At 40.8% G+C, this 20,823-nt stretch overlaps 1 long non-coding RNA gene across 1 annotated transcript; it reads right to left on the bottom strand.

The window, feature by feature from the left end:
- Nucleotides 1-17,668: 17,668 nt before the first annotated feature.
- LOC115300866 lies at nt 17,669-18,474 on the bottom strand. Its single transcript, XR_003912894.1, has 2 exons — nt 18,386-18,474; nt 17,669-17,988 (listed from the first exon to the last, which is right to left on the bottom strand). It is a non-coding gene; the product is annotated as an uncharacterized LOC115300866 (long non-coding RNA).
- Nucleotides 18,475-20,823: the final 2,349 nt, after the last annotated feature.

Genomic DNA, 20,823 nt, shown 5'->3' with positions numbered 1-20,823 from the left:
TCCCATAATAACATTTTTCCAGAGAGTTGGGAAATGAAAATACATTAAGCGGGAAATATCATGTGTGTGACCACCCAACCATGTCTTGAAAAGATAAATGTTACATACGGGAAAAGATTATAAGTGTAATAATTAAATGTGGACACCCACACAAGAGCCCCTTCGAGGAGAAGGGCGGGCACTAATCCATGCCTCTCTACATGCCTGCGACTGTTCTGATGATTTTATTAGCACCAAAGACAGTCGAGGCATTTGGAAGTGAGTGGTAGGGTGAGGTAGGGATGCCCAGTGTCTAATCTGTCATTTCTCAAGCCTTGTCACCATGGACACGTCATCTGAGATCCCTGAAGTTACTTTGGCGCACATGCAAAGGAATTTAAAATACCCCAGTTTCTAGAAACAGACATCACAAGTGCTCTTCATTCTCCCTCCCCCAAGATCAGATTGTCTGTCACTTACCGAAGATACCTAGATGTAAACAGTGAGAGGCATTTGTGGGTAAGTTCACTTGATTCTTCCCTCCAGGAGCAGCTGGCACTTAAGTATTATTATCTAACTGCACTTTGCTAGTGTTGATTAGACAGCAGGAAGAGGTCACAGATGACCTTCCACTGTTGTAAAGGAAGGCTCTCAAGAAATGTGGCTGCTTGAAGGGCGGTCAGGTGCATGTCTGCGAACTTAGTAGCAGGCTCACCCTGGCATCTGTGACAGCAGGCTGCAATTAAATCTACAGGCTCTGGGCTCTGGGTCCTGACCCCACATCACGGAGGAGCCTGCTACCCAGCCAGCCTGGAGTTAGCCAGCGCTGCTGACTGAACACATCATGCCTCTTATCTCCTGCTCACCACAGCCCTCACCACTCAGAAACCAGCTCTGCGCATCCTTCCTAGCCTTCATGCCCAGAAAGGTTTGGTAGGTTCAGGCCAAAACGGAGAGTGCTTTCACACAGTGCCTGCTAACTAGGCTCAGTGCACCACACACCATTGCCATTCTGCCTGGGTTCCCAGCTTCCTTCTCCGAAACTGCTCTCTGGTCCCCTGTGTCTAGCTTAATAAAGACCACATGAAGCCCTTGGGCTTGTCATTCAGGACTTTGGTGCCTTAAACAGCATTTGGTACTCCCCCCCATTAATGGATTCGTGCTGATATGGAGGGATGCTAATTTTGGAAGTCCATGTCTGAAGTCACTAGCTACCTGCATATAAAGGCTGTAAGTCCTAACAGATGGTTGCAGGCTGAGCTCTGAAGGGTCTGGGGGCATCCTGAGCCTTGCTGGGACTCACAGCTCTCAGCCAAGGATGCATTCAGAAGTTTCTAGAGACATCTTTGTGGTTACGGCTTGGCGTTAGAGGCCCCACATGGTGCTGGCCATCCTTCAATGCCCAGAATAGCCCCCATGACTAAAAAAAAACCTATCCACCCTTCATGCATATTGCCAAGGTTGAGAACTAAGTATAAAAGAATGATTGCTTTCTTTCCTAAATGCTTAAAAACAAACAGAAACTTAGAACTTACACAAAAATGAACCAAAGTTATTTTTTCTTACTTTGTATGTGTTATATTCTTTATACTAGAATATATGTACTATATTATATGTATTTTATGTTAAAATATATATAGTGTTTTAAATATATATTTTATGTATAATTAGGAATTTAATTATAAATGTCATATACACTATAATGCAATTATATAAGTAATAAGAAAATGATACCATGAGGAATAATGATTACATATAAGCCAAATGGAGCAAGTAAGACAAGGAATGTAAAGGGATAATAGAATGTTCTATTGTTTCTATTTTCTATTGAAAACTACAGGGGGGGGGGCGCGCCTGGGTGGCTCAGTCTGTTAAGTGCCCGATATTAGCTCAGGTCATGATCTCTCAGTTGTGGGTTTGAGCCCTGCATCGGTCTCTGTGCTGACATCTCAGAGCCTGGAGCCTGCTTTGGATTCTGTGTCTCCTTCCCTCTCTGCCTCTCCCCTGCTTGTTCTCTCTCTCTCTCTCTGTCTGTCTCTGTCTGTCTGTCTCTCTCTCTCTCTCTCTCTCTCTCTCTCTCTCTTTCTTCCTCTCTCTCAAAAATAAGGGGGCACCTGGGTGGCTCAGTCAGTTAAGCCTCCGACTTCAGCTCAGGTCATCATCTCATGTTCGTGAGTTTGAGCCCTGCGTCAGGCTCTGTGCTGACAGCTCAGAACCTGGAGCCTGCTTCCGATTCTGTGTCTCCCTCTCTCTCTGCCCCTCCCATCTCATGCTCTGTCTCTCTCTGACTCAAAAATAAAAAGAAACATTAAAAAAGTTAAAAAAAATAAGTAAATAAATATGTAAAAAAAAAAAGAAAAAAGAAAATGACAGGGTGACAGCACGGGCTATGTCTGCAGAGGAGAGTAAGCCAGTGACCTGCGGTCTTTCCTGCCCATAGGAATTGTCTGTGTCAATTCCCAGCCCCCACCCAGACCTGCTGAATTGAATCACTGGGGCTGGAGCCCAGGATTCTGCCGAAATTCTTCAGGAAATTATCATGTACACCAGAGCCCGAGAATCACAGAACCAGCCGTTCAAGAAACGTCTTCCTGTCTATAATCCCAGTTGATGCCAGACTCTGCTCCTCGCAGTGGTCAGGGGAACTAAAGGTTTATCTCACTCACCAGGACCAGACAGTACATTCTCAGTGCTCCACCGAGGACCAGTGTCCATCATGTTGTGCTCCTTCGCCACAAAGGCTCTTGTCTGAAGGATAATGAGGTGTTATCTTACACCTCGCCCAAGTGTGGCCACCATCTTCCAAGAAGACACACAGTTGCCTCTCCGTGAGCATTCACCTATCACAAGATGGCCATGTGGGGTCTTAGACTATGGATGAGTCAGGCAGCCTTAACTCTCTCCACTTCTGACTGGAGTACAAAAATCAAATCAATTACTCATAAACACTTGTGATAAGATTAATTTAATTTTTTTCTTAAACAAAGAGGGTAAATTAAAAGAATCAGCTTGCTTCTTCCCACACTGTAGTGACAAGATTAAAAATTAAATTTATACATATTTCATTTCTACATAATAAAGTCTTTTTGCAAAAAGAAAAAAAATACCACAGTTCATCTAATTAAATCAAAGAAAATTGCCTGCAGCGATGTTACAGTATTACAATTAAGCCACTGCCAAAACAGGCCTCAGAATTCTTAAACACTACTCTGGGTTGAAATTCCAAATCAGTTTTTGGTGTGTGTGTGTGTGTTTGTGGATTTTGGGGGTGACTTATGGAAATGTGGGGTCTTTTCCTGTGTCAGCACACAAGGGTGGAGAAGGGACTTTCAGTCTATCCTGAAGTAACCGATATGTGGAAGACAACAAGGAGATCTAATTTGGATTAAAAAAAACACACACAACAACTCAGCCTGAAGTTTAGGAAAAGAAACCAATCAAGAGTTATCACCCTTTTTTTTTTCATCTCCCAAAATACTAAAACCATTAAAACATTGAAATATGCTTCAAATAAAATCCCTGAAGTGGAATGACTCCTCAAAGTCTGCAAAGATCGCTTGCGTTGCTGATGGAGACGTGGGCAGCATATGGCTCCAGCTCGGTCAAGGTCCACAACAGCCAAGGACCAGTGGGGACGACTCGACACCACTTCGACTCAGCCCGGGGACTGACAGGAGCTGGCTAACACCTCTCTCACAGGGACCCATTATTAAGAGGCTAGACAGGTTGGTGGCTGTGGCCATGGCCTCTACAGGGACACAGGAGCCTGACGTGTGGCCCCCATCTTCCTGCACATAATATGGCTTTCAGGAAATTCCCGATTTGGTATCTGATGACATTCTGGCAGGATCGAATTTTGTTCTTGGAAATCAGGCCCTGGAATGGGGAGAGGCTCACACAAGTGCTGACCTGGTTTTGGTGAATCATTCACGCCTCCTTTTAGGTCAGAAGGATGTTCCATGGCAAGTGTGGAGCAAATGTTTACTGAATAAACGTTTCTTTCAGCAACAGCTTGGCAAGCAGCGCCATGGGCCCAGAGGAGCTGGTGTGGGTCACTGCACTCTTGGTGCCTTCTGCCTGGTGGAGGGCAAGTGTCTGGGCTTGGGGACCATGTGTTGACTTGGAGGCCAATAGTTCAGTCAGTTACAGCAGAAATGAGCTACCACAGGACTTTTTAAATGTATGTACCCCAAGAACCTTACCCTTTGATCCTGGCAACGTCCCTCGGAATATGCAAGAAGTCTACGACGGTTTATCTGAAATCCCCAAATCCAGAAAACTCTGAAAGCCAGATGTTTGCTCATAAATTTGGCATAAACTAATGTGGCAGCAAAATCTGAACTGAACAAATGTGATAGTATTTATGATCTTCAATATATCCCACAGAATGAAAACAGGCATAGATGTGGGTGTAGAATATTGATGAATTTAATGATGGGGTGCCCTCCCAGACCCCACTGGAGATGCCTCGTGATATACTGCTTATGCATGTATTACTCACATTAGGTATCGATTGCTATGTAACAAAGTAGCCCAAAACCTAGCAATTAAAATGGCATGCACTCATTATCCTAGTCTTCCCGGGCCAGGAGTCTGCATGGCTCTGCTGGTGAGTTTTCTGCTCAGGTCTCTTTAAGAGGCTGCAGTCATGACATCTACCCAGGGTCTCTGACATGCTGCAAGCAAGTTCCCCAGGGTGGGGCCACAGTCATCTTTGCCTGGGACTGGATTCTCTTCCCAGGTGCCCCATGTGGTGATGGTAGGATTCAGTCCTCAGGATGCTGGACTGGGGGCCCCAGCTACCAGCTGGCTGTTGGACAGGTACCTCTCAGGTGGCCTTTTCCGTCAGAACATGCATGTAAGACAGACCAGAGAGAGACACACCTGGAAGACGGGAGTCACGGTCCTTGGTGGCCTAATCTCAGAAGGGACATTTCCTCTCCTCTCCATATTTTATTTTCAGTAGATAAGAGTCCTCGGTCTAGCCCGCACACAGCAGGAGATGACTTCACAAGGACATGAACACCAGGGGTGGAGGATCTGCGGAGTCCTGTCACCATCTGCCGACCATATTGCCTTTGAAAATCTGAAATTCCCAGGCCCCGAGAGACCTGCATTATTACTCCCACTTTACAAGGGGGAGATACGTTTTAAGCAGTTAATGTTCTGATAAGAGACTGGGGGCCCCTGAGTGGCTCAGTTGGTTAAGTGTCCGAATTTGGCTCAGGTCATGATCTCATGGTTCGTGGGTTCAAGCCCCACATCAGGCTCTGCACTGAGCGTTCAGAGCCTGCTTTGTAGTCTCTGTCTCTCTCCTCTCTCTTTGCCCTCCTCTGTTCTCTCTCTCTCTCTCTTAAAAATAAGTAAATAAACATAAAATAAAAAGACTGATGAGGGGTGAGTAAACACTTGAACTCAAGTCCTCCAAGGCTGACCTTTTCTTCTCCTCATGTGACACACTCTAACTCCATCCTCAGTGTGGTGAAAGACAGTCTAGTGGAAGGGGACACTCCAAGGAGTTCCACAGAGCTTGGCTTGCCCCTCGTTCCCATCAACCACAGCTGTGTGACGTGGACAGGCTGCTCAGATTCTCTGAGTTTCAGTTCCCTCATATGTAGAATGAAAGATTCGGTGTTGCCCAGGGGGCACACAAGCATGCGTGTCCCTGTGGATACCAGGTGCTCAGAGAGAAGACGCTCTTTCCCCTGTGAGGTCCCCCAAGCCCTGCTCTCCCTGTTTCCTGCAACGATCTGGAGACTGGCAGAGAAGCATGATCACCTCATTCTACAGATGGGGACCTGGAGGCTGAGACCGTTAAATGATCTGCCAAATACCACGTGTCACAGCCCCTAGCTGACGATATTTTACAAATCTGGTTTTGAATGTATTTACTGTCTCCACAACCGGAATATGGGCTCCATGAGAGAAGGGACCTCACTGTCTCCTTCCCTGCTTCTCCCCCAGCACCCTAATTCCTACCTGCACAGTCATCGTTTTGTGAAATCAGTGCATGAGCCCAGAGCCCAGCTTTCCTTCCCAGACCTCAGAGGGGCCCCAGCTGCTAACCAGCAGGGAACGCTGAAGCCTGCCACACTTACTCGATGGCTCTGAAGAAGGAAGGAAAATTTGTATTCATTCATTCATTCATTCATTCATTCATTCATTTTTGGTTGCTGGTCCTGGGACACTCTGATAAAATTTATCAGTGAATGTATCCAAGGCCTCACAAATTCAGAAACTTTTTAAAAGGCTTTCAGAGACCTTATGAAGCCCGTTCACAGACCACTGGGGTGAAAACCCCAACTCTTAGAGACACATTTGGGTAGATATGTTTCCATTTTCTACCTTCTTCGCTTTCATATGAAGTAGCGTGCACCTAACCAGCATTGCTTTTTTCTGAAACACAGAATTTGAAGTTGCAAATCACCCTGTCTTCTTAGGCGGGTTACCAGTAGCTTTGAGGACAGTCATGTAGACACATCCCCTCCTTCCCGCTCACCCCAACTCCGGGAGAACACAGTGTGGGATGGACAGCTTTCCTTCCATGAGATTCGAAGACAGGCTTTTCTTGCCCATGACCTTCCCTGGTCCCCTGCCCCAGCCCTTGCCACCCTCCTGGGCCTGCTGCCTGCACACAAGTTCCTTTAGGGACCTTTCTTTGGTTCCAAAGCTGGAAGCCATTCCAATAGGGGATTCCCAGGCAAGCATCCAGTACCAATCCCTACTATTATTAAAAATAATAAGAGCTGAATTCTGAGAGTTTAACGCATGGCTAGGTGCTTTTCTCCCTTTACCTCAATACGTCAACTAAACCATCATTGATTTTCGGCCACATGGGTGACTCAGTTATCTGATTCTTGCTCAGGTCATGATCTCGTGGTTTGTGATTTTGAGCCCTGCATCGGGCTCTGCGTGACAACACAAAGCCTACTTGGGATTCTGTCTCCTTTCTCTCTCTCTCTCTTTCTGTCCCTCCCCTGCTCACTCTCTAGCTCTCTCAAAATAAAAAAATAGGAGGCAGTAGGGTTAGAATACTGGAGAAAAACCTGCTTCTTCTCTGTTACCCTGTGGATCTTTTAGGGCTGTCCTCATTGTGGTGAATTACTGTCTACGTGCAGAATCTCAAGAACACTGATCATGATAGACTAACTTTTCCCCCTGAGACATTCCAGTGACCAGAGTGCACAGTGTGATATACACTTGCTGGAGATCGGGGGAGGGGCACTACAGATTTAGAAGTGGAAAAAAAAACTGTGACTCAAGACATCAGAAGAGCTAGAGCTAGATTTATTGCTGTTCTTGAGATTAAAAGGCTTTGTGATCTGGGATTATGTTCTTCCCCTACCTGACCTCAATACCCCCCTTCTCCACTTACCAAGAGGCCAGAGTAAGAATCTCTAATGACCCTTTCAATTCTCAAAACTCTGAGCAGCTATGGATTCATTTTCATGAAAGATGTCAATGTTAGGTTTGATTTCAGCTGCCAATTAAGTGTCACATCACACACACACATAAGGTGGCTGTGTTGACCCAGACAACGGAAAACATCAGCCTCGTCTGTGATAAAGGTCTCACAGTTCATTGCCAGTCTCCTCACTCCCCTGGGTCTCATTCATGTTAACCTTACATTTCCCTCTGTCGTTTCTGAAAAACTGCATGCATTCCTTAGAAAGATTTTCTCTCTTTCTCTCTCTAATCTTAACTGCTTATAAACAAATGCCAAATCCCATATTCAAGTTTGTCCATTTCCATCTCCCTTCTTTCTCCCTCCAATTCTGATAGAACCTTAGGTTTTTCCTTCTAGGAGTCTTTCTGAGATATTCAAGTTGAAAACTTGAGTTATTGCTGTCTTTTATCCCTAATCTTTCAGAAAATTCTGTTTGGGGCCCTACATTAAAAAGATAGCCAAAATCTGGGGCACCTGAGTGGCTCAGTCAGTAAAGCCCAGAGCCTGCTTGCGATCCTCTGCACCTCCTCTCCCAGGATCTCTGTATCTTTCACAAAACAAATAAATAAATGTCAAAAAATGAGTTAACAATTATGGTGTACTAAGAATGTCATAAAGGAAATGTAATTAAAATATAGGAAGTAGTTTTGCCCTGTAGAAATAGAGGATTTCTTGTGTCTTAATGCAAGATTTTGGGATGTGGGATTTACCTGTTTAAAATACTAAAATATAGCAAGAGGTGCCTGAGTGACTTAGCTGAATGTCTGACTTCAGCTCAGGTCATGACTTTATGGTTCCTGAGTTCAAGCCACATGCACTGACAGCTTGGAGCCTGGAACCTGCTTTAGATTCTGTGTGTATCTCTTTCTCATGCCCCTCCTCCACTCACACTCTGTCTCTCTCTCTCCCAAAAATAAATAAACATTAAAAATTAAATATATATATATATATATATATATATATATATATATAGTCGAGATCTGAGTTCTTCTTGCCAACTCCAACACGATCACCTACCCCTCTTCTGACTGTACCCGGCGTTCCTACTGGCCCCTGCCCCTGCTAGAAGTAAATTTGATTCAGCAGCCATGAAAATGTGCTGTTCAGAACTTCTGCTGCAGGGCGCGAAGTTGATGGATGTTTCGAGCTGTGGTCCCTTCCGATCCACCACCACGTCTGTGCCAAGGCTGTGCCTACAGCCAAGGACCAAGCACGGAAGAGGGGCTAACGCTGCAAAGTTTGGGACTCCACTGATTGGTGGCTTTGGCCAAACCACTGGTTCAGCCAAACCTTTTTAGAATAGGTTTCTTCTTCTTACCCAATCCTTCCTTCTTCTCCTTTTTCAGCTTTTTCATGGGACTTAAATCTGCACTGAGAGCCAAAGGCTCTCCTCACCTACCCGGCCTCCTCCAGCGCATCCATGACCGCAGTTCTAAATGGACTCCGATGGGACTAATTGGAGAAACCCATTCTTGGACACATCATAATCAAACTGTTGAAAATGTAAGACAAAGGAAAAATTCTGAAAGCAGCTGGAGAAACATGGCACATCGCTTCCAAAAGAACAATTCTGTGAAAGATGGGAGGTTTGTCCTGTAAAGACATGGAGGCCAACTGGAAGTAGGCAATATATTTTAAATGTTGAAGGAAAATAGCGGTCAGCCCAAGAATCTCTAGTCAGGGGAAATACCTAAGGAATGGAGGTAAAATAAAGACCTTCTCAGGGAAAAAGAATACTCAGTGAATGTGTCAATAGCTGACCGTCTTTTTAAAAAATATTAACGAAAGTGCTTCAAATGGAAGGAACTTCAAACGGAAGTGATGCTAGAGAAAACCCTGGAACATTGGGAATTAAGGAAGGTAAACAAAAATAGTACAAATGTTGGCAAATTGATTAATATTTTCCTCTTAAGATCTTTAAAAAATAGATATCAAATGAATGCAGAAACTATAACACTATCTGGTGGGGTTTCGCAAAGTTTTCAGGTATAATGTATTGAAAACAATGCCAGGAAGGGGGGAGCCAGGAAGGGACTCACATGACGGTATGTTTTCTACATTCCAGGGGAAACGGTAAAGCAAGAATTCTAAGTAGACGGGGAAATGCTACCTCCGAATATTGAAATCCCGTGGACAATCACTATGAAACCATAATATATAGTCAAAAACACAATAGATGGATTAGAATGTGGTAAAATATTATTTAAATGATCCAAAATAGGGCAGGACAGGGGGAGGGGGAATGAAGTAAAAAGGTAACACATGATATAAACTAAAATGGTAGACTTGAGTCTAAAACAACAAATGAAAACCCCTAATAATGACTTTAGGTGTAAATGATTTCAACATGATAATCATAAGAAACCATCACATTTGGGAGTAAAATTGTAAGACGTACCCATCTATAAGATATCTACCTCCATCTACAAGAAACTCACTTTAAATATAAAAATATAAGTAAGTTAAAAGTAAAATAATGAAAAAAGATATACCTTGATAACTCTCATCAAAAGTAAAGTGGAATGGCTATGTTAATATCAAACAAAATAGACTTAAACTTTTTTTATGTTTATTTATTATTGAGACAGGAATAGAGCATGTGTGGGGAAAAGACAGAGAAAGAGGGAGACACAGAATCTGAAGCAGCTCCAGGCTCTGAGCTATCAGCACAGAGCCTGACACGGGGCTCGAACCCACAAACCATGAGATCATAACCTGAGCCAAAGTCAGATGCCCAACCTACTGAGCCACCCAGGTGCCCCCAAAATAGACTTAAAATCAAGGAAAATTGCCAGATATAAAAAGGAACACACATAATGGCAAAAGGGTCAAGTTACCATAAGACAAAATATGCATTTACCTAATAACAGATATAAACACATACACACACATACATATTTTATATATATACATATACATACTTTATATATGTATGTATGTATGTATGTGTGTGTATATATGTATGTATATATGTGTGTGTGTGTGTGTGTGTGTGTGTATATATATAAAACAGAGCTAACAGAATGGAAAACAGTAAAACAAAATAAATGAAATCATAAGATATTCCTTCAAAAATCATAATAAACCTCTAGTTAGGCAAACAAACAAGAGTAGAAAGAAAACACAGGTTACTAACATCGGATATAAAAAAAAGAACATTATTATGGACTCCACGGTTTTTATTGAGATATAACTGACATACAACATTGCATTAGTTTTAGGTCTACAACATAACGATTTCATATATGTATATGTTTTGAAATGAGACTCCATAGATATTAATAATAGATTATTATGACTAATTCCACAGGCAGAAATTTTGACTATTTAAATGTAATGGTTAAATTTCTTCCAAGAAACCACAAACTTCAGCAAACCATAAGAGGTTACCCAAACTGAAATTCACAACTTAAATAGTCCTTCTATTAAAGTACTTTATTTATTTCATAGTTAGCAACCTTCTGGGTGGGGGGAGCAAAAAACAAACAGGCCATAAAAACCCTCCAGGCCAAATGGTTTCACTGGCAAATTCTGCCAAACATTTAAAGAAGAAAGTAAAATTTCTCTACAGTCTATTTCAGAAAGTAGAAGAGAAGAAACACTTCCCAACTAATGTTATGAGTCCAGCATGAACCCACTGCCAAAAGTAGGCAGAAGAAACTACCAAACAATATCGTTCCTAAATATAGAAGCAAAAACCCGCAACAAAATTTTAGCAAATCATATCCAGAAATATGTACAGATTAGAATACTCCCTGATTGAATCCACCATTTTAATATAGCAAAAAAGAAAAACTACATGAACATATTAATTTATGCTGAAAACAGAATTGGACAAATTTCAACATCTATTCATAATTTAAAAAAAAAAATGCTCAGCAAACTAGGAATAGAAGGAATCTTCCTTAATCTGAAAAAGAGAATTTAGAATAAAAGCCTGCAGCTAACTTCTTTCTTAATGGTGAAAGATCAAATTCTTACCCCACTGATGGGGAACTAGGCAAGAAACTCTACTTACCACTCTGCTTCAACCCCACACCAGAAAGCTGCCCAGGGCAATAAAGCAAGAAGAAACAATAAAGGACACACAGCTTGTAAAGGAAGAAATTACAGTTTTGTTTGCAGAAAAATTTAACAGAATCCACAAAAAGCTCCTAGGCGTATTACCAAAATTCTGTAGACAATTCGATGGAGAAAGGATAGTCTGTTCACTAAATAGTTTTGGAAATATTGTGCATCCATATGCAAAAAAAAAAAAAAAGTAGTTTTGACCTAACCCTCATCCTTTTCACAAAATTTAGCCCTAACTGGATCAAAAATCTAAATGAAAAACTTAAAACTATGAAAAGAAATTATATAAGGGACACCTGGATGATTCAATCTTCTAAGCATGCAGCTCTTGATTTCAGCTCAGGTCATGATCTCATGGTCATGAGACCAAGCCCTGCATCAGGCTCTGAACTGACAGTGCAGGGCCTACTTGGGATTTTCTCTGTCTCACCCTCTCCCTCTGCTCCTCCCTCTCTTGTGCTCACTCTCTCTCTCTCTCTCTCTCTCTCTCTCTCTCTCTCTTTCTCTCTCAAATTGAATAAAGAAATAAACTTAACAAAAGAAGAAATCATAGGATTAATTCTTATGACATTAGATATAATCATAAAATCACCATCTATAATAGGAAAATGATAAATTGGATTTTATCAAAGTAAGTGTTAAGAGAATGAAAACACAAACAATAGACTGAGAGAGATACTTGGAAACGGGATAGCAAATAAAAACGAGTCTTGTATTCATAATATGTAATGATTTCTCAAAACTCAACTGTAAGAAGACAAGCGATCTTGTTTAAAAATAGGCAAAAGGCAGGAACAGTCACAAAACAGGACATATCATTGAAAAATAACCCCATTCGGGGCACCTGGGTGGCTCAGTTGGTTAAGCCTGTGACTTCGGCTCAGGTCAGATCTCACGGTTTGTGGGTTCGAGCCCCGCATCAGGCTCTGTGCTGACAGTTAGCTCAGAGCCTGGAGCCTGCTTCCAGTTCTGTGTCTCCTTCTCTCTCTGCCCCTCCCCCTCTCATGCTCTGTCTCTCTCTGTATCAAAAATAAGTAAAGCATAAAAAAAAAGAAAAAGAATCCCATGAATCTATGCTCAACACCATTAGCCATCAGACAATTAAGACCCTGTGTGACACTACCACATACTTTTTAGAATTAGAACAATACCCACTCCTGAGGATAGACATTATAACTGGGACTTTCCCACATGGCTGGTGGGGAATGCAAAGGTTGTGGTCATTTTGGAAAACACTTGGAGACTTTCTTATAAAGTTTTATATCTACTTGTCATATGATCCAGCAACCCCACCCTGAAATATTATCCTAGAGAAATAAAAACATCCACACAAAAGCCTCTAGGTGAATGTTTTTAGCAGATCGGATCATAATAACCAAGACTGGAAACTACCCAAGTGCCCTTCAGTGGGTGAATGTAGAAGCTAACCGGTAAATCCTTCAGGACAGGGGGACACCACTCAGCAATACAAAGGACTGAAACCTTGATACACACAACACAAATGTATCTCAAAGGCACTGATTTGGGTGGTAGAAAGTCATTCTCAAAAGGTTATACAGTAGATGTATGAGATGTAAATAATAACACTCAGTACCCACAGAGGATTAAAACACACACACACGCACGTGCACACACACATACCTCTTTGCAAACAAGGAATATAAGGGTATTTCTTTAATGTGATAAAACATACTTATCTGAAATGTATGGCTAATAACATTCTTCATGGTGAGCCATTAGAAGGAGTGCCCTTCAAATTATGAACAAAACAAGAACGCTCACTTTGTCTGCTTCTGTTCCACATTGTCCTGTAAACCCCAGTCAACAGAATAAGGGGAAAATTAACATATAGAAAGAAAAGAAAGGAAAAACATTATTTTATGGCTCATGATTGCCAATATTGCGAACTCTAAAATATCTACAAATTGTTAAAAATAAGGGTTCAGGGAAATGGTTACATATGAAATCAATATATTTTTAAATTACATTTCAAGATTCCATCTGAAAAAAATAAAGGCACTATTGATTTTCAATAGCAATAAAAGCATATGGTATATATAAATAATTCTATAAAGGATGTGCACCTGTATTAAAGCTTAATTGAAGCTTTTTTAAAGACCCAAATAAGTGGATAGATATAGCATTTTTAGCAACAGAAAGACCTGGTGTTTTAACTGTTAAATCTTCTCAAGTAGTCCATAGGTTCAGTGGAACCCAATCTAATCCCCATAGGTTGAGTTTGACAAGCTGATACTAAAATCTATATGGAAGTACAAAAGCCTTAAAATAGTTAAGACACTCTGAGAAAGAGGAAGTCAGGTGAGGCACCTTGTCCTACCAGATTTCTAGTTCTGTAGCAAAGGTAAAGTAACCAAGACAACATTGGGTCACAAGGCAGGTAAATTGTTCAGTGTAACAGACTAAGGAGTCCAGAAAGGGATCCTTCTGTTAAAACTTGGAATTTAACGGAGAATGAATCTTGGATATTGGGTGGGAGAGGGGGAGGCGGTGGAATTACCAAGGCATAAATCATCTTGATCGTTTGGTTATTCATATGGGGGGGGGAACACATCCCTACTTTTCAGGAATTCTGCATGGGCTGAAGACCAAAATGTAAGCAATAACATTAAAAATGTTAAATGATGAGGCACTTGGGTTGCTCAGCCAGTTAAGCTTATGATTTTGGCTCAAGTCATGATCTCACGGTTCATGGGTTCGAGCCCTCTGTAGGGCTCTGTGCTGAGGGCTCAGAGACTGGAGCCTGCTTCAGATCTGTGTCTCCCTCTTTCTCTGCCCCTCTCCTGCTCATGATGTCTCTCTCTCTCTCTCTAAAAAATAAACATTAAAAAATTAATGTTAAAATGTTTTAATAATATTCAAGCAAGGAAGGATTTTCCTGCATAAGCCTCCCCGCAGTCTCCACTAAGAAAGACATAGTGATATAAAAGATGTAACTATAAATTCAAAGACCTGAAAACCAAAGATTTTTATTCATCCAAAGGCATCAAACACATTATGGAGAGACAAGCCACAGAATGGAAGACTGAAACACAACAAAACTAACAGGAGACCTGCATCCAAACTGTGTTACATCTGAATCCGGGTCAATAAGAAAACATGAAAATTCAACAGGAATATGGCTACAAGCATGGAACAGGCCCACTAAAAGGAAATGCTAAGTTAATTAATTCACTCATTCATTAAGATGCAAAAAACCTCGATAGATTATAGATAAATAGATACCTCCTTATAATTAGTAATACGTATAATATATCCATATATAATTATATGGATGATATATATATCACTCTTTCTATAACTAATCACATATTATATTAATATGTAATTATATTAATAATTAATAGAGAAACCGATCTATAACTTCAGATGCTCAGTCTAATTAAACACCAGTTAAATATAAATTAGGCCATTTACAATTACTAGTCAGATAAAAATTAAGATAGTGATGCCAAGTGTTGGTGATTACCCTCCTATCTTACCATTAAAAGTGGACTGGCCCAACCCCTTTGGTAAGGAATGTGGCATGATCTCAAGAAATGGAATATTTCCATGTCCAAGTATACTACCCTTTATTCCCAGTCATATGTACTCTTGTACATGTGACTTAGGACACATATAAGAATGTTTATTCAAGTACTGTTCACAGTAGCAGAAAAACTGAATCAATTCAAGTGCCCACCAACTGGAAAATAAATAAATACATTGAGGTTGATTCACCCAATAAATTATTAAGCACAAGTGAAAATGAATCACTGCTACACACATAGATACATCTCTTTTTGTTGAAGTCGAGTTGGCATACAATATTATATTAGTTTCAGGCATACAGCATAGTGATTCCACATTCCTATACATTATGCAATGCTCACCACAATTAAGTGTAGCTACCATCTGTCACCATACAACGTTATTACAATATTATTGGCTATATCCCCCACACCGTGTTTTTAATCACTGCGATTTATTCATTTTAGAACTAGAGGTTAGTGCCTCCTACTCCCCTTCACCTATTTCACCATCTTCCAGCCTCCTCCCTCTGGCAATGACCATTTGGTCCTCGGTACTAACGAGTCTGTTTCTATTTGTTGTTGTTGTTTAATTTTGTTGATTTTGTTATTTAGAACCCACATATAAGTGAAATCATATATTATCTTTCTTGGTCTGACTTATTTCACTTAGCATAATATCCTTCATGTCCATCCACATTCTTCCAAATGTAAGATCCTTTTTCATGGCTGATTACTATTCCACTGTAGATTTATAGAATCTCTTCTTTATCCATTCATCTGCCAATAAATATTTAGGTTACTTATAAATCTTGACTGTTGTAAATAATACTTCAAACAACATCAGGGTGCATATATCTTTTTGGATGACTATTTTCATTTTCTTTGGGTAAACACTCAGTAGTGGAATTATTAGATCATATGGTATTTCTACTTTTAATTTTTAAGGTTCCTCTATACTGTTTTCCATAGTGGCTGCACCATTTTTCATGCCCACCAACAGTGCACAAGGACTCCATTTTTTTTCTACATCTACACCTACACTTTTTATTTCTTGTCTTTTTGATATGAGCCATTATGGATTAGTGTGAGGTAATAACTCTGTGTTTTACTTTGAATTTTTCTAGTGATGAGTGATGTTGAGCATCTTTTCCTAAGTCTGTTGACCATCTGTATGTATACTTTTGAAAAATATCTGTTTAGGTCCTCTCTCCACTTTAAATTGAATTATTTGTTTTTGGTATGTTTGTGGGGGATGTTTTCACTGTTGAGTTGTATAAGTTCTTTATAGATTTTGGATATTAATCCCTTATCATCTATGTCATCTACAAATATCGTCTCCTATTCATTAAGTTACCTTTTTTGTGTGTTGATGGTTTTCTTCTCTTTGCAAAAGCTTTTCATTCCAGTGTAGGCCCAACTGTTTATTTTTACTTTTGTTTTCCATGCATGTGGAGACAGATCCATAAATACTTTGCTAAGGATGTCCCAGAGATTACCATCTTGTTTCTTGCTTTGTTTTGTTTAGGATGTTTATGGTTTCAAGTTGTACATTTAGTCTTTAATCCATTTTGAGTTTATTTTTGTATATGGTGTGAGAAAATGGTCCAGTTTCTTTCTTTTTCATCTTGTTGTACAGTTTTCCCAACACCTTTTGAAGACCCTGTACTTTCTCTATTGTATACTCTTGCCTTTTTTTTGCCATAAATTAATTGACAGTGTATGCGTGGGCTTAGTTCTGGGCTCTCTGTTCCATTGATCTGTGTATCTGTTTTTGTGCTGTACCATCCTGTTTAGATTACTACAGCTTTGCAGTATATCTTTGCATCTGGGATTATGAGAACCTCCAGCTCTGTTCTTCTTTCTCAAGATTGCTTTGGCTATTTGGGGTCTCTTGTGGCTCCATACAAATTTGAGGATTATTCATTCTAGTTCTGTGAAAAATGTTGTTGACATTTTGATAGGGATTGCTTCGAGTCTGTAAGTTGCCGTAGGCAGTGTGGACATTTTAACAATGCTCCTTCTTCCAACCCAGGAGCATGATAGGTCTACAACATAGGTAGATCTTAAAGCCTAAGATGGGTGACAGGTGTAGACTAGTATGGAAAGAATGATTCCATTTTCATGACACCCAAAACAATTCTAAAGAAACTTTGTATATGAATAAGTGTATATAATTTTTGAAGAGAGGATAAATAGATCCAAAATTCTCCTGGAGGGGTGTTCACAGGGCAACAGCAAAGTATAAATTATGGCATTGGTAATGTTCTGTCTTGGGATTGTTGATTTTTCGTTAAACTTCTTAACATGCATATATTAAAAAAATTATTTCATATGAGTCCAATAATGTTTATTTAAAATAATAAAAAGGTAAGAGCATGGGCAGAAGACAGACCAAATGCATACGTGCTTGAGACACGCAGGGCTGTTAGAACAGCAAAGAGAGCATGTGGATGGTTTTAGGTGAGAACATGGCCTGAGTAGTAAAGATTGGCTGGGGGTTGGATGACTCTCCAGAAGGGAATGTTTATCTGCTATAGAATGATGGAAAGAAGGGGCAGAATGAGTGCTCTGCTTATCCATTACTTCATGAAAAGCCATTCTGAAAACCGACAAGCAAATAAAAACAAAGAAAAACAACAACCACCTTCCAAAAACTAGTGGTTTAGACAACCACAGCTTTTATTTTGCTCACTGATCTGTAGTGAGGGCAGGGCTCAGGGGCTCAGTCTGGGTCAGCTTCGCTCCAGGTCACAGAGGCAGTTCAATGTCGAGAACTCGAATCCTTGGTAGGTTTGCTCACTTGCACATCTGGCCCAGGAGACTCCAACAGTGGGTGCCTGCAAAAGGTCAGGCTCTTGGGGCATCCAATCCTCCTTCCACCTCTGTGTGGGCCCTCCAGCAGGTAAGCTTCATGGCAGACAACCTTCTTAGATGCTGACCCAGGGCTCCAAAGGCATATGTCTGAAGAGAGAGCGCCAGGAAGAAATGGTCCCTCCTTCTCTAACTCAGAACCAATGCAGTGGTCACTTTTGCCACATTAAAACTAGCTACGAAAGCCCACTTACTTTCAAGGGGAGGAGCATATAGTTTCTACCTTTTCTTGGGGGGAAATACAAAGAACATTCTGGAAATGTTGCGGAAATTTGGGAAAACCACGAGCTGGCACAGTGTGCTCAGTGGTCCCCAGTGGACTGAAGGGAAAGGGGGGGGTCTAAGTAAAGAGGGGAAGGAAAACTAAGGTAGAAGTCAAAAGAGAACCCCCACTGTCCACTGTGTTACTTAGGTTTGCAGTAGGAGCTCAAAAGTGTCATGGAAATGCAGGGAGGAGAAAATACCATTTAAAGGGGCTAATTTGTACCAACACAAGAAGGCGATCAGGAAAGAGGCTGGTGTCAGAAAGATTCAGAGGATGCCTTGCCCAGTCAGGCAGGTGTAACCGGACCTGGGGGATTAGGGGGAAGAAATCAAAGGTGAGGACATGCAGCCTGGACATAGGATGTCTGCACATAATCAGCCATTGTCACCGTCATCAGTAAACGCCCTCATCACGAGGAAGGAGTCCTAAAATGCCAGGCGTCTTGGCCTCACAACTGTCTCATGGAGCCACCCAGAGCCACTGCATTGCAGGCAGAATGTGATGTCCTGTCAGAAGGGGACCTGAATAATTTAGAGTGATGTCGTCCATAAATATTTAATGATATGAAAAAATGTTCATGAGACATTGTTAAGTAAAAAAAAAAAAGAAAGAAAGAAAAAAGAAAAAGGCAGATTGCAAAATAGCATAAACGCACAGGAAGAAAGAAAAGGTGTTTGCTAAAATATTCACAGAAGTCATCTCTAGCTGGGGGGGTAGCATTTAAATTTTTTTATCTCGGCCTTCTTATATGTCTAAATCTCTACAATAAAATTGTTAGCATTTTAATAAAGATAGTAGTTATTATAATGTTTTTAAATATCCATCTTTACGCTAAAAAAGCCCAGATGGAAGATGTTTTAATGAAATTTATTCAATCAACCTTTTACTATGTAATTTTATTGCCTCTCTTAGGAGGCAATATAAAGCTGGCTTTTCTTGCCTATTACATACACTCCAAGTGTGATGCTGCGTGGATTCGTAAGTGGCACAGTTACGTTCATGATACTAGAATGCTGTTTCTCTTTGCCACCGGGTTGAAACGTGCACTGAGGCAGTAGGAGAGACAGAGGATCAAACTGCTGGTGCCTCAGCGAGAACCAACTCAGCACCCAGCTGTCTGGTGGTCACTGCATTCACTGGCACCCACTTAGAGCAAAGAGAAAAAAAAAAGAGAAAAGCAAAAAAGCAAAAACAAAACAAAACACAAAACTTGTTTTAGTTAAGCACATCTTTGATGACGCTGTAAAAATTAATTGCATCGAATCTTGACTCGTCAATATTCTGACAAAATGAGCGGTGTGCGTAGGGTCCTTCTGCTGCCTTGCCTATGAACTTGGGAAAGCACGCATGTGGTGGACGTCAGGCTAGCTGCTTTTCCCATGGGTCACTATTTGTACTTGAGAGGATCACTGAGAAGTTACAGCTATTAAACTTGAGTATGTGGTGGATGTTTTTGTGAAAATGACCAAGGTGAATCTTCTGCTTTAGAGCTGTGCCCTGTATTGTTTGCTGCCAATGATGAAATTTGAACTTTAAAAAAAAAAAAGAATATTTTTACAAACATGTGCCTCCTCCCATGAGCTTGGCAGTTTCCCGATGATTAAAGACTTTTTTTTGGATGATATGAGCAGTGGTTTGATTTTAAATATTGTTTAACGAAATGTGTCAACGTTTGGAAGTTCTCCATAACTCAACAAAGCGGTATTTTCCAAACAACCAATGCACGACGTTGTAAGATTGTGCGTGGGTAAAATTTCCAGTCAAAGTGCCAGAGAGGTAATGAAATGATGTAAGAAGTTCATCGGTATGGTTTCAGAATCGACACTGCAACTTTTCAGATACTGCTGCTTGTTGAGTTTTGGTGTAGTAGAAAAGAAAAATATCTAGAATCATCTGAAAAGACTGCTAAAATATTTCTCCTTCGCTAGCTTCCATTTGTGTCAGGCCAGATTTTCCTCGTTTTCTTCAGCCAAAATAGCAATCCCATGAGCTTGCAGGCAGCAGAAGCTGGTATGAAAATCTGACTGTGTTCTACTGAGCCAGATATTAAAGAGATGGAAGGGAAGGGAAGGGAAGGGAAGGGAAGGGAAGGGAAGGGAAGGGAAGGGAAGGGAAGGGGAGGAGAGAAGGAAGGCAAAAGAGGGAAAGAAGGGAAGGAAAAGGAGGGAAGGAAAGAAGGGAAGGAAGCAAAGGGAGGGAGGGAGGAAGGGAGAAAAGCAAGACCCACTTCTCACTAATGTTTTATTTAAAAACTACTATAAGAAGCTATGGTTTTGGGGTTAGAAACTATGGCTGTTTATTATTAAAATGTTACTTTCATTAGGATACTGTGGGTTTGCTTTAATTATTTGTATTTTTGAAAGATTTTTAATGTTTATTTATATTTTCAGAGAGAGACAGTGTGAGCAGAGAGAGAGGGAGACACAGAATCTGAAGCAGGCTCCAGGCTCTGAGCTGTCAGCACAGAGCCAAATGTGGTGCTCAAACCCACAAACCACAAGATCATGACCTGAGCCGAAGTCAGATGCTTAACCTACTGAGCCACCCAGGAGCCCCTAGTACTTCTAAAATAAATACCTTTAAGTCATCAGTTTTATTTCTATTGCAGTAAATATATACATAAAAAACATATATATGCATGTGTATGTATGCTAATGTAT

Source organism: Suricata suricatta, chromosome 9, assembly GCF_006229205.1.
Source record: "Suricata suricatta isolate VVHF042 chromosome 9, meerkat_22Aug2017_6uvM2_HiC, whole genome shotgun sequence".
NCBI classification, from domain to species: Eukaryota; Metazoa; Chordata; class Mammalia; order Carnivora; family Herpestidae; genus Suricata; species Suricata suricatta.
The sequence above is the reverse complement of the archived record's forward strand: the minus strand, read 5'-3'. Positions and strand labels throughout refer to the sequence as shown.